This window comes from Sminthopsis crassicaudata, chromosome 4, assembly GCF_048593235.1.
Source record: "Sminthopsis crassicaudata isolate SCR6 chromosome 4, ASM4859323v1, whole genome shotgun sequence".
NCBI lineage: Eukaryota > Metazoa > Chordata > Mammalia > Dasyuromorphia > Dasyuridae > Sminthopsis > Sminthopsis crassicaudata.
Window position 1 is genome coordinate 34,430,082 of NC_133620.1, and position 12,988 is coordinate 34,443,069.

A 12,988-nucleotide genomic window follows, 5' to 3' on the forward strand; every position below is an offset into this window, starting at 1 on the left:
GGATTTCTAATAAACAAGTTTATTTTGTTTATTTTGCTGAGGCAAAAGTTGAGGTTAAGTGACTTGCCCAGGGTCACACAGCTAGGAAGTGTTAAGTGTCAGACCAGATTTGAACTTAGGTTCTCCTGACTTCAAGGCTGGTGCTCTATCCATCTGCACCACCTAGCTGCTCCCAACAAATATATATACATATATATATATATATATATACATATATATATATATGTGTATATATATATATGTATATATATATATATATATATATATTTAAAGCACCTATTATGTATGCTATTATGGGGATTTGAAGTCAAAAGTAAAAGTCTCTGCTCCCCAAAAACCTTACATTCTATCAGGGAAAACAATATGTACAAGTGGAGAGGTAGAAATTATGTAAAGATAAAAGATGGAGAGGATTAATTGTGGAAGAAATTAATAAAGAAGACATGTGAAAGATGACCCTTAAACTGAGTCCTGAAAGAAATGACTTATTCAACAAGCATGCTGTGCTAAGTAATGGGGGGAGGGAGGGAAGGGAGAAAAAGAGAGAGAGAGAGAGAGAGAGAGAGAGAGAGAGAGAGAGAGAGAGAGAGAGAGAGAGAGAATGAGAGAAAGATCATGATACCCTTAGAGTATTTACATTCTAATTTGGGTAGATAATATGTAAATAATGCGGTACATCCTCCTTTCTCCAAGCCCAAATGCTTTATCTACTGCATCACCTAGCTGCCCCAAACCTTCCTTTAAAAAACCCAACAACACTCAATTAGCTCATATATTAAATGGGGGGGAAAATGCCATGACCTAAAAGTAATCCTCAGTCAACTATGGGTACTTGTGAGACAATATGACATTCTTTCATTTGGGAGCTGAACATCTTTGGGAAATAAGTATCATTTATTCCTTTTCTCTTGGTCAAAACACTACTCAATCATCTTTTTCCTTTGAGATAAATCCCTATTGACGGGTCCCCTTATCCTTTCTAATTCAGTGTTTTCCCATCTGCCCCTGAGTTGCATCTCTAGAAATAAATTAGGCTGTCTTTATTCTTGAATTGAAGCCCACATACCTCCCATTACTTAACCAACTCTTCTGCTCAGTGACCTTTCTGCATCTCACACTTCCTATCCCTAGCTTCAATTTAGGATCATAAAATGATGATCAAGAAGGAGTTATAAAGATCTATTAATTCTATGGGGAGTTCTTTAGTTAGTCTGTTATGCCATATTAGTCATATAACAAAACTTCCTGTTTTTATCATTCCCACTGTTTTTAGTGGAACAGTTTGTTGAAGTTTTTGTTCTTTCCCCCTTCCTTTTTCTCTTGTCTTTTTTTCAGATCCTCCGACTTTTACTAATAAAGTTAACTGTTTTTCTAGATTTCCTATTCCTTAGATTTTAAGCACATTCAGGCTAAATTAGAGAGAAGAGGAAAGGTGTTGTGGAAGAGTTCTTTCACAAAGGGACAAAGGAAGGATTTCCTATTGATGAGAAGTGCTCCAACATCCCTATTTGTAGATGATGTCATACTAATTGTATCTAGCCTGGGAACAATACTCTACAGAAAAGAGATTAGTCTTTTTCTCCTATGTCCCAAAGGGCAGCATAAGGAGCAGTGGGTGGAACCCACACAGAGCCAGAAGTTAATTATCTGTAAGAAAAGCCTTCTGGACAATTAGAGCTGTCCCCAAAGTATAATGTACTGCTTGGGGAGCTAGTAAGTTTATCATCACTAGAGACCTTCAAGCTCAGGCTAGAGGACTTGTATTTTTAAGGTTTGTGGTAGGGAGGATTCTTTTTTTCATGTCTTGGTTGATCCAAGATGGCTCATGAGGACCTTACATGAGGTTATCATGCAGATTTTGTCATCTGTGAAAGCCTCCAGAACTTCAAGAAGACCATAAGTACACAAGGGACTGGTTTAGCCCAAGATCAGTGGTGGAAAAAACAACATGAGAGGAAAGTTCAATTTGAACAGTTCACAATATACAACAGTTCGGTGAGAAGTTGATTAAATCGGTCCACAATCTGTTAACATGTGAGGCTATCTTGGGCAAGAGCTATAGACAAAAGGCAAATGGGTCATGGAATGGAGGGCAAGGAAAAAGATACTTATTATGTATTTTGGAAATTGGGCTATACTTTCAATAACTCTGCTGACAAAATCTGTTTCTCACATTATGCTATACCCATTAGCTCTTGGGTTAGTAAGATTCTTAAATCTTACTAACCCAAGAGCTAACGAAGAATGAAAAGAGGTAACTCAGTAGATATGGGAAGAAGTATGACAGACACAAGCAGACTGATATATGACATCAGTGCAGATAATAAAAGTCGAGCATGGTCAAAGGTGGGCCATTCCTGGATAAAGGAGGAGAAGCAAAGAATAATCAGCTCAAATGACCCATTAGGACCCCCCAAAATGCTCTAAGAACAAAGGCTTAGCTCCATAGTGTTGCATAATGCATTCCCCTCTACAGAGGCAAAACAATAATTTCCCAGGCTAACAAGATGTGGAAAGGTTGTTCTGCACAATGGAAGGAGTGACTTCTTCAATAATATTAAATACTAGCCAAACCAAGATGTATTTACTTAGTTGAACAGTTTACTCAGTTGAACAGATAAGTGTTGACTAGATACAAGATGCTACACTAACCTTTGATCAAAAAAGAAAGATAAAATAGTCCTTGCCCTGAAAATACCTATGATCCTTTTGTGTAGCCTATATCACATAAATAGAGAAGTATAGAAAAAGAAAATACTAATATATAGAGAGACAAGGAAAAGTTTCTCATAGGAGGTAATACTTGGGCTGGGCTTTGTTTGCTTGTTAAGAAAATACTATTTTCTCCCAATTTTTCCCAATCTTCCAATTGAAAATACAATTTTAACAATCATTAAAAAACTTTTGAATTCCAATATTTTTCCCTCCTTCCCTCTTCTCACCCCTTCCCCCGAGATGGTGAGCAATTTGATATAGGTTATACATGTGCAATCATGCAAAATATATTTCTATATTAGTCATGTTGTAAAAGACATAGACCAAAAGGGGAAAAATACACACACACACAAAATAAAGTTGAAAATAGTATGCTTAGATTTATATTCAGTCACCATCAGTTCTTTCTTTGTATGTGGATAGCATTTTTCATCATGAGTCCTTTGGGACTGTCTTGGATCATTGCATTGCTGAGAAGAACTAAGTCACTCACAGCTGATAATGATACATGATACAATATTGCTGTTACTGTATACAGTTCTCCTGGTTCTGCTTTCTTCACTTTCCATCAGTTCATACAAGTCTTTCTAGGTTTTTTGCAAATCAACCTTTGAGATGGGCTTTGAAACAAGCCAGAGCTTTCTAAAGAGGCAGAAGTGAAGAAGGAACATATTATATATCAGGCATGGATGGGGGAGAATAGAGATAGTTTAAGGACAGTTAATGATAATAATAATAACTAGCATTAATATAATGCTGTACGTTTACAAAGCACTTTATGTATGCCATCTCAGTTGAACTTTACAACAACTCTGTTAGGTAGATCATATTATTGTTCCAATTTAACAGATAAGGTTACTGAAGCAAACAGTTTAAGTGACTTGCCCAGGATCACACTAGTAAGTGTCTGAGTCAAGATTTGACTTCATGGATATCTTCAACAAAGAGAAGATCTAACTCAAGTCGAATTGATCAATGATGGACAGAATCAGCTATACCCAGAGAAGGAACACTGGGAAATGAGTAAATTATTTGCAATTTTGTTTTTCTTCCCAGGTTCTTTTTACCTTCTGAATCCAATTCTTCCTTTGCAACAACAACAATAACAAAAAATTCGGTTCTGCACACATATATTGTATCTAGGATATACTGTAACATATTTAATATGCATGGGAATGCCTGCCATCTAGGGGAGGGGGTGGAGGGAAGGAGGGGAAAATTCGGAACAGAAGGGAGTACAAGGGATAAAGTTGTAAAAAATTACCCATGCATATGTACTGCCAAAAAAAAAGTTATAATTATACAATTAATTTAAAAAAATAAAATTCCTTCTTTAAAAAAATTAACTTCAAATCCCCTTAATTTTGTTCAGCTCAATGAAGATGGTTTTTAAGCAGCAGGTGCACCTCCTGAAGCATCACTCCCTCCCAAGAATGCTATAACATTGACTGCTATTGGCTTACTAAATAAATAATATACATTTGTATCGTAATCCAGAAGAGGATACTATATTGCCAAGGGAGGTAAATGTTTTAAGAGTAACAAAACACATACTAATCTTTGGGAGTACACCTCAGAGAGAAAGATTTTGATTATCAAGAATATTTAAATAAAAACCATAGGCATATGGGCTAAACTCACCTTGGGGAATTTGGGTTCCAAACAAACTCACTACTTTATTCAAATTAATGGGTGAGGAAGCACAAATGGAGGAAACAATTCTCAAAATACAGAGAAGGGAAGCCTAATTTGTGACCAGCAATATCCACAGTTTATAGAGACTTGTGTTATTTCCCTCTCTTAATAAGGTTAAATAGGGACAAAGATATTGAAGTTTTTTTTTCTTTCGTGAGTTATTTATTCATCTAATATCTATTTGAGTGACAATATTGATTTAATATATATTTGAGCCATGACTAAGGTGGAATAGCAGGGGCTTTGCCCTAGGATACCAAAAAACAGGGTGTTTGTTGAATGATGATTTTTAAGAGATTGTGAGGTTTGAAAAATTAGTTATATGTTGACATTTCCATTCCTTTAATAGATCTTAGCACTTACTTAACAAGAATCATTTTTTAAAGCTAAGAAATAAGCAAATAGCCAACTTCTCTTGACTCTTACCTAACACATGCATACTAGGTGAGATCTTGTCTGTCATCAATTCTCTTTCCCTCTGCCTGATGGCAACTAGTGTTTCCTCTTTTGCTCAAAGTAATGTTATGATTGCTTCTTGAATTATTTTCACAGGATGGCTAGGTGAAGTGGATAGAGCAGCAATCCCAGAATCAGGAAGACCTCAATTCAAATGCAGCTTCAGATACTAACACTGTGTGACCCTGGGCAAGTCACTTAACTCTGTTTGCCTTGGTTTCCTCATTTACAAAATGAGCTAAAGGAAGAGATGGCAAACTTCTCCAGCTATCTCTTCTAAGAAAACCTCAAATGTGGTCAGAGAGTCAGATACAACAGAAAAATGACTAGACAAATCTTAAAAAATCATTTTCACTTTGTGGTTTACAAGTTTATTTGCCAATAAGTATCATTGGTGGGGAAGAGTTGTACAAAGTTGCAAAATCCCTGAAAGCTGGGGTTGTTTTTGTTTTGATAACTCCAGCACGGTGCCTTGTGGTGTAGGCGTTGATTCTTCCTCTATACCCCTCTATGTAATCAAGTCCTATTCACTTCCAGCCTTTTGCTGTTAGTTCACATTCTTTTAACTCCTCCCTTTGGTTAGATCTTTCCCAGACATATATGAACATACTCTAGTATAAAACCTTTCCTCAATTTCTGATATCCTATTCAGCTACTGTCCATCTATCTCCTTTTCCAAAATTCACAGAAAAAAACAGTCCTTCTACTCCATCACTTCCCTCTATTCCCTTAATCACCTAAATCTGACTCCAATGCTCACCATTCTCCTAAAATTGCTCTCACAAAGAGCATCCAAATCTCTGAACTCATCAATTTCCCCCACTATCTACTTCTCTCTGACAGCAATATTTTTATCGGGGCCACCACTATTCACTAATTGAAAAGTTTGGAATTTCTGGGTTCCTCCTTTCCAACATCCTATATCTGACAGCTTCTTTCCCATTTGTTTATTCCTATCTTTGTCCACTACCATCCCTGAATCTCTATGCCTCTAAAGGTTCTTTTTCCTTTTAAGCTTATATAACACATTTATCTTGTAACTTTAAAAGCAGCAGGCCTGTTAGGGATCTTGTCCACCTTCCTTCTGTTCTTATCTATGCTTAAAAAATTACTTTAATGTGATCTTTTCTTCCTTTTCTTTTTTGGCTATCCTATCTCTAGTCTTCCATTTTCCCTTCCTACTCACCCCTAAATGAAAAGAAAAATAAGGTCCTTATATCCAACATGCAGAGTTCAGTTCTACTTTGGTCCTGTCCCAAAATATGTTTTATTCTACATCTTGGTCTCATCACTTCTGTCAGTAGGTGCTACCTGATCTGTCACAGACCAGAAAACTTTGACTCATCCATGAAGATTCTCTGACCCCTTTCCAGGCAACTCATCTCTTGTCAATCTCACAAAGCACTTTGTTTACAAATACCTTAAACTCTTATCATGCACATAACTAAATGCAATTCAGTTTAAATTTATATATATATATATATATATATATATATATATATATATATATATATATATATATATATATATATGTATATATATATGTATACATATATATATACATATATATATATTAGTGTTCTTACTATATATATTTAATACATTATCCTAAAATCAAGGACACAATGACAAAACCAAAATATTCCCTAACTTCAGGGAGCTTACATTTTGCCATCACTTCCTTCTAAGAAAACTATAAATTTTACAAGAGCAAGATCATGTCTTAGAGAACCTATTTATCTTGCTCCTCTTCACTTCACTTAGCATGGGGTTCTCTCTATAGCAGTTATCAAAGATTGGTTGAATTAAACTCATAGATACATGCAAAATAGTTGGAGGGCATACCACAGTTGGGGGACTAGGGACCAATTAGGATGCCATGCCATTAGTATAGAAAATATACTATTTTCTTCTCCTAATAGGGTGTTGGCATTCAATTCAATTAATACTGACTGATTTCCTAAGTGCAGGGTGCTATGCTAAACCTTGGGGAAGATACACAAAGAAAATGGAAAGGATAGGCCAATGGTGAATAATTCTGGGGAGTGATAATTATGGTATTTCATTTAATGCTCACAATAATCCAATAAGGGAAATGCTATTATTATCCCTATTTTACAGATGAAGGAACTGAGACATCAGGAAATTCACTGACTTGCCAGAACTACCTTTCTGCCCTCCTAAAGAGTAGCAATATATTGTACATTTTTATAAATTACAGTATTACATAGCTTAGCAACTGCTGACTATTTTTATGTAAATTTTAAATTTTAAAATGACTTGCCAGAAGTATCTTTCTGGCCTCTCATAAAAGGAAGCATCTCATTGCTTATTTTTACAAATGACACTATCATGTATCTTAGCAACTGCTAACTTTTTTTTTACATTACATGGCAACTGAAGACTGAATTGCTGTAAGACTATTTCGTATTCAGAAACATTCAATTTCTTCAAATGAGATTTTCAGAGAACTGTGAGCTACAATGATTTAACATGAATTCAAGAATTAAGGAGACTAAAAATATGGCAATTGAGATGGGGTTTAAATGATCCAATCATCAACTGAAAAAATAAAATTAAACAAATAACTAAATAAGACAGATCTCAGGTATTAGTACAATTTATCTGGGGTAGCCATTTTGAAATTTCCAATTTTTAGATTACTTTAAAAGTCTCAGAAATATGCACAAAGTTGTAAAAACTACCTGTTCGGCGACATATTTAACTTTGATATGGCAGAAAGGTAATGAAAATTGGAAGAAATGGTCAAGAAAACTTTTATAGGAATCAAGGTTCAAATCAACAGAGAAAAATACTTGGAACATCTTAGATTTTGTAAAATGACTTAATTATGCATCAGTCCCAAAATTGAATCACTATTTGAACCGATTAGTCATCAAGCTGTGAACATATACAATATATATTCACACATGTAGAGCATATAGTAATACAGGAAGTATCTATGACTTCATCAATGTGGGAAACTCCCTTCACAGATGGCTACTCTTGAGTGATATAGCAGATGTCTTATGGAGCTGCTAGTGAAGTTCCAAGCTAGGTCTTTCTGATTTCAAGCCCAGATTCAATCCAGTATTCTGCCTCCACCAGCCTTCTGTTACATAGTAATGATATGATCATGTAATACATTTAATAAGAACAGCAAGACAGTTTTGAGAGCAACATTTTAAAATTGACTTCACGTATAAAATGACAGACTGTTTAGATACTTAGAATCAGGAAGACTCATCTTTAAAAATTCAAATCTAGCCTCAGACACTTAACTAGCTATGTGACTCTGAGCATATCACTTAAGTGTTTGCCTCAGTTATCCTCCTCTATAAAATGGACTGGAGGACAAAATGGCAAACCACTCCAACATCTTTGCCAAGAAAACCTCAAATGGGGTCATGAAGAGTAGGACACAAGTATTTATGATTGAGTAACAACAATAACAATTTGAACAGCTTAGAAATTTAACTTTTGCATTAAGATCAGGGCTTTAAGGTTGAAAGGTCCAAGCAGTGCTAAAACCAGATCCCTACATTGCCATTTACACAAAAAAATTCATCAGTAGTTACTAAGATACATCATTTGAAAAGTAAAGAGTGAAATACATGTCCTGCATGCAGAAAAGTATTTTATGCAAGTTACTTCAAAAGGTGATGTGACTCAACAAGGTCACACAAGGAGCAGAGGCAACATTTGAATCCAGGTCCCCAGACTTTCCAGTGCTTTCTTTTTTGTACCACAGTGGATGACTATTCCAAAGTTTTGGAATTTGGGCTCTGTTTGATGAGTGTCCCATTATCTACTGTAGTAATTAATAAGTCACAAATCTCTCTGAAAACATTTTCCTTGTTGAATATATTACACTAAATATTAGCTTGTCTGGAAAAAAGACTAGTACCAAAAAAAACAAACAAACAAACAAAAAAAAAACCAAAAACCAAAAAAACTTTATGCCATTCCTTCAATCGGCTTAGTGACAATTAAAAAAAAAATTAGACTGGTTTGCTCTATGTGACACACATTTCAACCCAGACTATTTGCAACATTAGACATCAATCCTAGAAAACTTACTCTTTTTTTGGGGGGAGGGGTGTTTCCCCCCCTCTAGCCTAGATTTTAGGTAGAGTATTTAATTTAACCATAAACCCAGAAAGCTTCTCTTCTACTCTCCCACCGTCTAAAGCAAGATATTTAAAATATTCCTCTTGGTACACATCTGATCTGCTATTTTTCTATTTCCACTAAGGTATATATATATAGACCTCAGCAAAACTTCGAAAGTACAGCCAACTTTGTATTCTCCCAAATCTCATTCATTCAGTTGGTTTAGTTTGTGTCTTTTGCAATATATCTAGACCAGAGCCCAACTTTTGCAGATACCAGTATCTTACCTCCCCCTCCCCACCCTCCCAGTATTTGCAAATAGACTCGTTAAAAGAAGTAGGTGTGCCGAAGTCTGGTTTCTTTGGAAATCGTTTGTTATTTATCGGGAACCATTGACAGTCTTGTGTAGATTTCTTAGCGGTCTTAAAAAAAAAAACCCAAAAGACATTGATATTCTAATTAAGGCCTCTAATAGTCAAAACCTGCATTGACCACTCCCTTTCCCCAAATTTTTTTACTCCCAGACTTCCTGGTAAAATTTAAAAGCCTAAGGAATCTTCAGTTCCTAAAGTTTGCAGCAACATTCTGAAAGACCCACACGGTGGGGGGGAGGGGATGTAGGATGGATGTATAGGGATGCTCTAAAATTGTTCCTGGTTTTGTGAGGATGACTTGGAAGTGGATTCAAAAGGAAGGTACAATTGCCTGCCTCTGGAACCGCACTTTTTTACTGAGCTCTTTAGAAGCCACAGAAAGAACAAGGTAGAAGCAGGAGAAGGGTTAAAAGGGTTTTCACAAGCCTGGAGGTTCTGACGGGAAGAGGTGAGCAGCCTCTGCCTCGGAGCCCTGGGATGCCTCCCCGCCCCCATGGGTCTGGCTACCACCTCTTTCTTCCTGACGGTGAGGAAGCCGATGAACGATAGACATCTCTCGGACACCCCTTGGCCATCTCTGATTTTTCATTCCCACTTCCTTTTCTTAGTCTTAAAGAGCCAGTTTCAACTTCGGACTTCGCTTGGGTGTGGGGAAAGGCTGAGAGGAAAGGAGTTCCTATTCCCCAGAGGGATTTGCCCAAGGTGAGCCCCACAGATGCTAATCTCTCCTCCTCCCTGCCACCGCCTTTTTTCCTCCTCCATCTTCCAGTTCCCAGAACCTGCAGCCCACGAGCCGAGCGCAGGCAGGTTGGGGAACCGGGGGCGCCAGCCCAGCCTGGGCGAAGGGGCGAGGCCAAGGAGGTTGAGGCCAGCTTTTGGAGCTGCCACAGTAGGCGGCTGTCTGCAGCTGCGGCACAGCCACGGCAGAGGCTGGGCGGAGGATGGCGGAGGCAAGCTGCTACCGAGAGCCCCGAGCAAGCGGGGAGAAGGAAAAGGAAGAGAGGCGGCGGTGGAGGTGGTGGCAAGTTCTTGTAGTAGTCACACATAACGGAGCCCCGCCGCCACCACCCTCCTCCTCCCTCAGGCTCCAGAGCCAGGAGGGCGGTGCTGGGGGTGCTGGGGCTGGCACCACTCACCATCCTCTCCCCCCCCCCCAGCCTCCGCTACCCCCCCCCCCCCGCCCTGACAATACCCCCACTCCCATCGCCTTTACCTTTGGGTCCTCGGGCGGGCGGGAGTGCTGATGAGGCGAGGAGAGGTTGCTCCGAGCCGGACTCACAGGAGGCGGCTGTCCTCCAAGAAGGGAGGGCCGTCTTTGGGGCCACGGGGAGGCCGCCAAGGAGCCCGGTTCATGGTTCGTCTCGGTGGTAGCAATGCGGCGGCGGCGACAGCGGTGGCTTCCTCCTCCCGGTTCTAAGGCAGGACGCAGCTAACGCCCCTGCCCCTAAACAGCCCTCCCTCTCCTCCTCCTCCTCCTCTTTCCTTCTCCTCCTCCTCCTCTCCTCCTCCAGCTGAGGCTGCTGCTGCTGCTGCTGCTGCCTCTGATGATGAAGCAGCCTTCAGCGCCCCCCGGCGCCCGGCCCCATGCCGCTTCTTCTTCTGCTACTGCTGCTGCTGCTGCTGCCGCTGCCGCTGCCTCTTCTTCTGCTGCTGCTGCCTCTTCTTCTTCTTCTTCTTCTTCTTCTTCTTCTTCTTCTTCTGCTGCTGCTGCTGCTGCTGCTGCTGCTGCTGCCGCCGCCGCCGCCGCTACCGCTGTGATTCCGTTGCTGCCGGGGCTGCCGCCGCTGCGGCCAGCGCCGCCCAGCGCCCGGCCCCAGGGAGGGCGGGCCGCGCCTCCCGCCCCCCTGCCCACCCGCGGTGGCGCGCTGAAATCAGCGGCACCCACTCCTGAGCTCTGGCCGTAGTGACGCAAGCCGGCGATCTAGGGGGATCTTCCCGCTCTCCCCAGCACCCCTAGCTCGGAGCTGGCAGCGGGGTAGGCGATGGCCGCAGCCCTGTGCTTTTGGGCTGGACGGGCGCGAACCCTAACTCCCTGGCTGGAGTGCCCCCGCTTTCCCTCCGCGAGGTGGGGGACTGATTAGGCGGCGGCTGCTGGCTGCGCAAGGTCCCACATCCCAAACAATGCTAGGAAAAGCTGGGGGCTCTTTGGGGCGCTGAAACACCCCCCACCTCCCGCCTCTCCATCAAACCGAAAAGCTTGGGAGGAAGAAGCTGGGGTTATAAATAAATAGCCATCCTAGGAGCTCCTGGCTCCAGCCCGGGGATGGGAACGGCCATAATCTCTCCTCCCTCGCCCCCCCCTCTGTCCCCCTTCTTTGCCTTCCTTTCCGTCCTGGCCGAGCCGGCGCCCGGGAGAGAAGGGTTAAGAAGGGCAGGGCCCAGTTGGGCCGAGATGTAGGAGCAGAATGGGAGGGCTTGGGGAGAACTGCAGTTTCTTGAACCGTCTGGCCCCCTACAGTCCCCAGTCCCAGGTAGCCCCGGGCCGAGAGCTATAAACCTATTTAATTGGCTAGTCGCTTCCCTCGGACATCCCCACACGTTCCCTAAAGTTGCTGTTAAGAGTTCATTCACTAATTTACTATCCGCAAAACCAGGTTTAATCTTCCCGCTCTCTGACCCCTAGCAGCGTCAGGGCTGTGCATGTCGGCCACTTGGAAAGCCTTTCCTCCTCTTTGCTCCATTGGCTCTCCTTCCTTCCCAGCTTGCTTTTCATCTTTACGGCCCCGTCTGAGTGGAAAGTCTTGGGCCCAAACTGCAGACCTGGAGAGGTTATGAGGAGACACTGCTCTCTGAGCGATAGCAATAAAAGGAGGATTCTGGAAGAACAAAACAACTACGCAACTCTGGCTTGCCAAAGTGGGTGGGAAATAAATTTGTGCCATCGGGAGAATTATTAGGAAGCAAGGGGATCAGATCTAACAAAAAGACCACCAGAAAATAGGTTCCACCTCCTTTTCCTCCTTCTACTTCTGTCTCAGGCTGGATGAAAATTATTCAGTGGTTGTTCGACTCCTTTTACAACTTTCTGGCTGAAGCTCCAGCAAGTCACCTTGTGTTAGAACTTCTTTACGACTCCATTCTTCTTTCCAGAAAGCCTACCTCGAATGTCCTTAAGAAGGCTCTAAAGATGTCTAACCCCAGGCTTATTTATTAGCCAAACTGCCACAGAAAGCTGGACTTCCTTTGCCCAGCATCTGAAGCAAATTCCCAAGACAAAACAGATAAAGGCGTGGAGCCTGAGGGGGCGGGGCTTACTAGAGGATGTTACTATGTAGAGGAAAAACCGGGGAAGATCTAGACATTGATTTGGAAAGGGCTGTTCAAAGTCATTTAGTCTAGACTGGATCCTGACTAACTCTACGGGTGCTCTGCAATACCCCCAGACGAGCCCTTAGAGAAAGTCCTTAGCTTCCCCTGGGGCAGCTGGCTGTACTCTAAACTAAGAAATTGTTTATCAGACCAAGTCTGCCATTGAATTTCTGCCTTCTTGGGTTAGCCAGAAGGAGTCCACTGGCTTTCCACCCTAAAATACAAGCACTTGGAAGGCGGAGGTTGCTTAGATCTTGTCTTTGAATTCACAAGGCAGAAATCAAGAGGAAGAGATAAGGAAGGAAGAGCATCTCAGGAAGGGGGCA

General features: G+C 41.2%; 1 protein-coding gene across 1 annotated transcript in view; it reads right to left on the bottom strand.

Annotated features, from left to right (window-relative positions):
• The window catches only part of LRRC8C (leucine rich repeat containing 8 VRAC subunit C), a 99,385-nt gene extending 88,680 nt beyond the window's left edge, over nucleotides 1-10,705 (bottom strand). The window contains exon 1 of the mRNA XM_074266283.1: nucleotides 10,567-10,705. The gene's annotated coding sequence lies outside the window, so the exon portion shown is untranslated. The remainder of the gene's footprint in view (nucleotides 1-10,566) is intronic.
• Nucleotides 10,706-12,988: the final 2,283 nt, after the last annotated feature.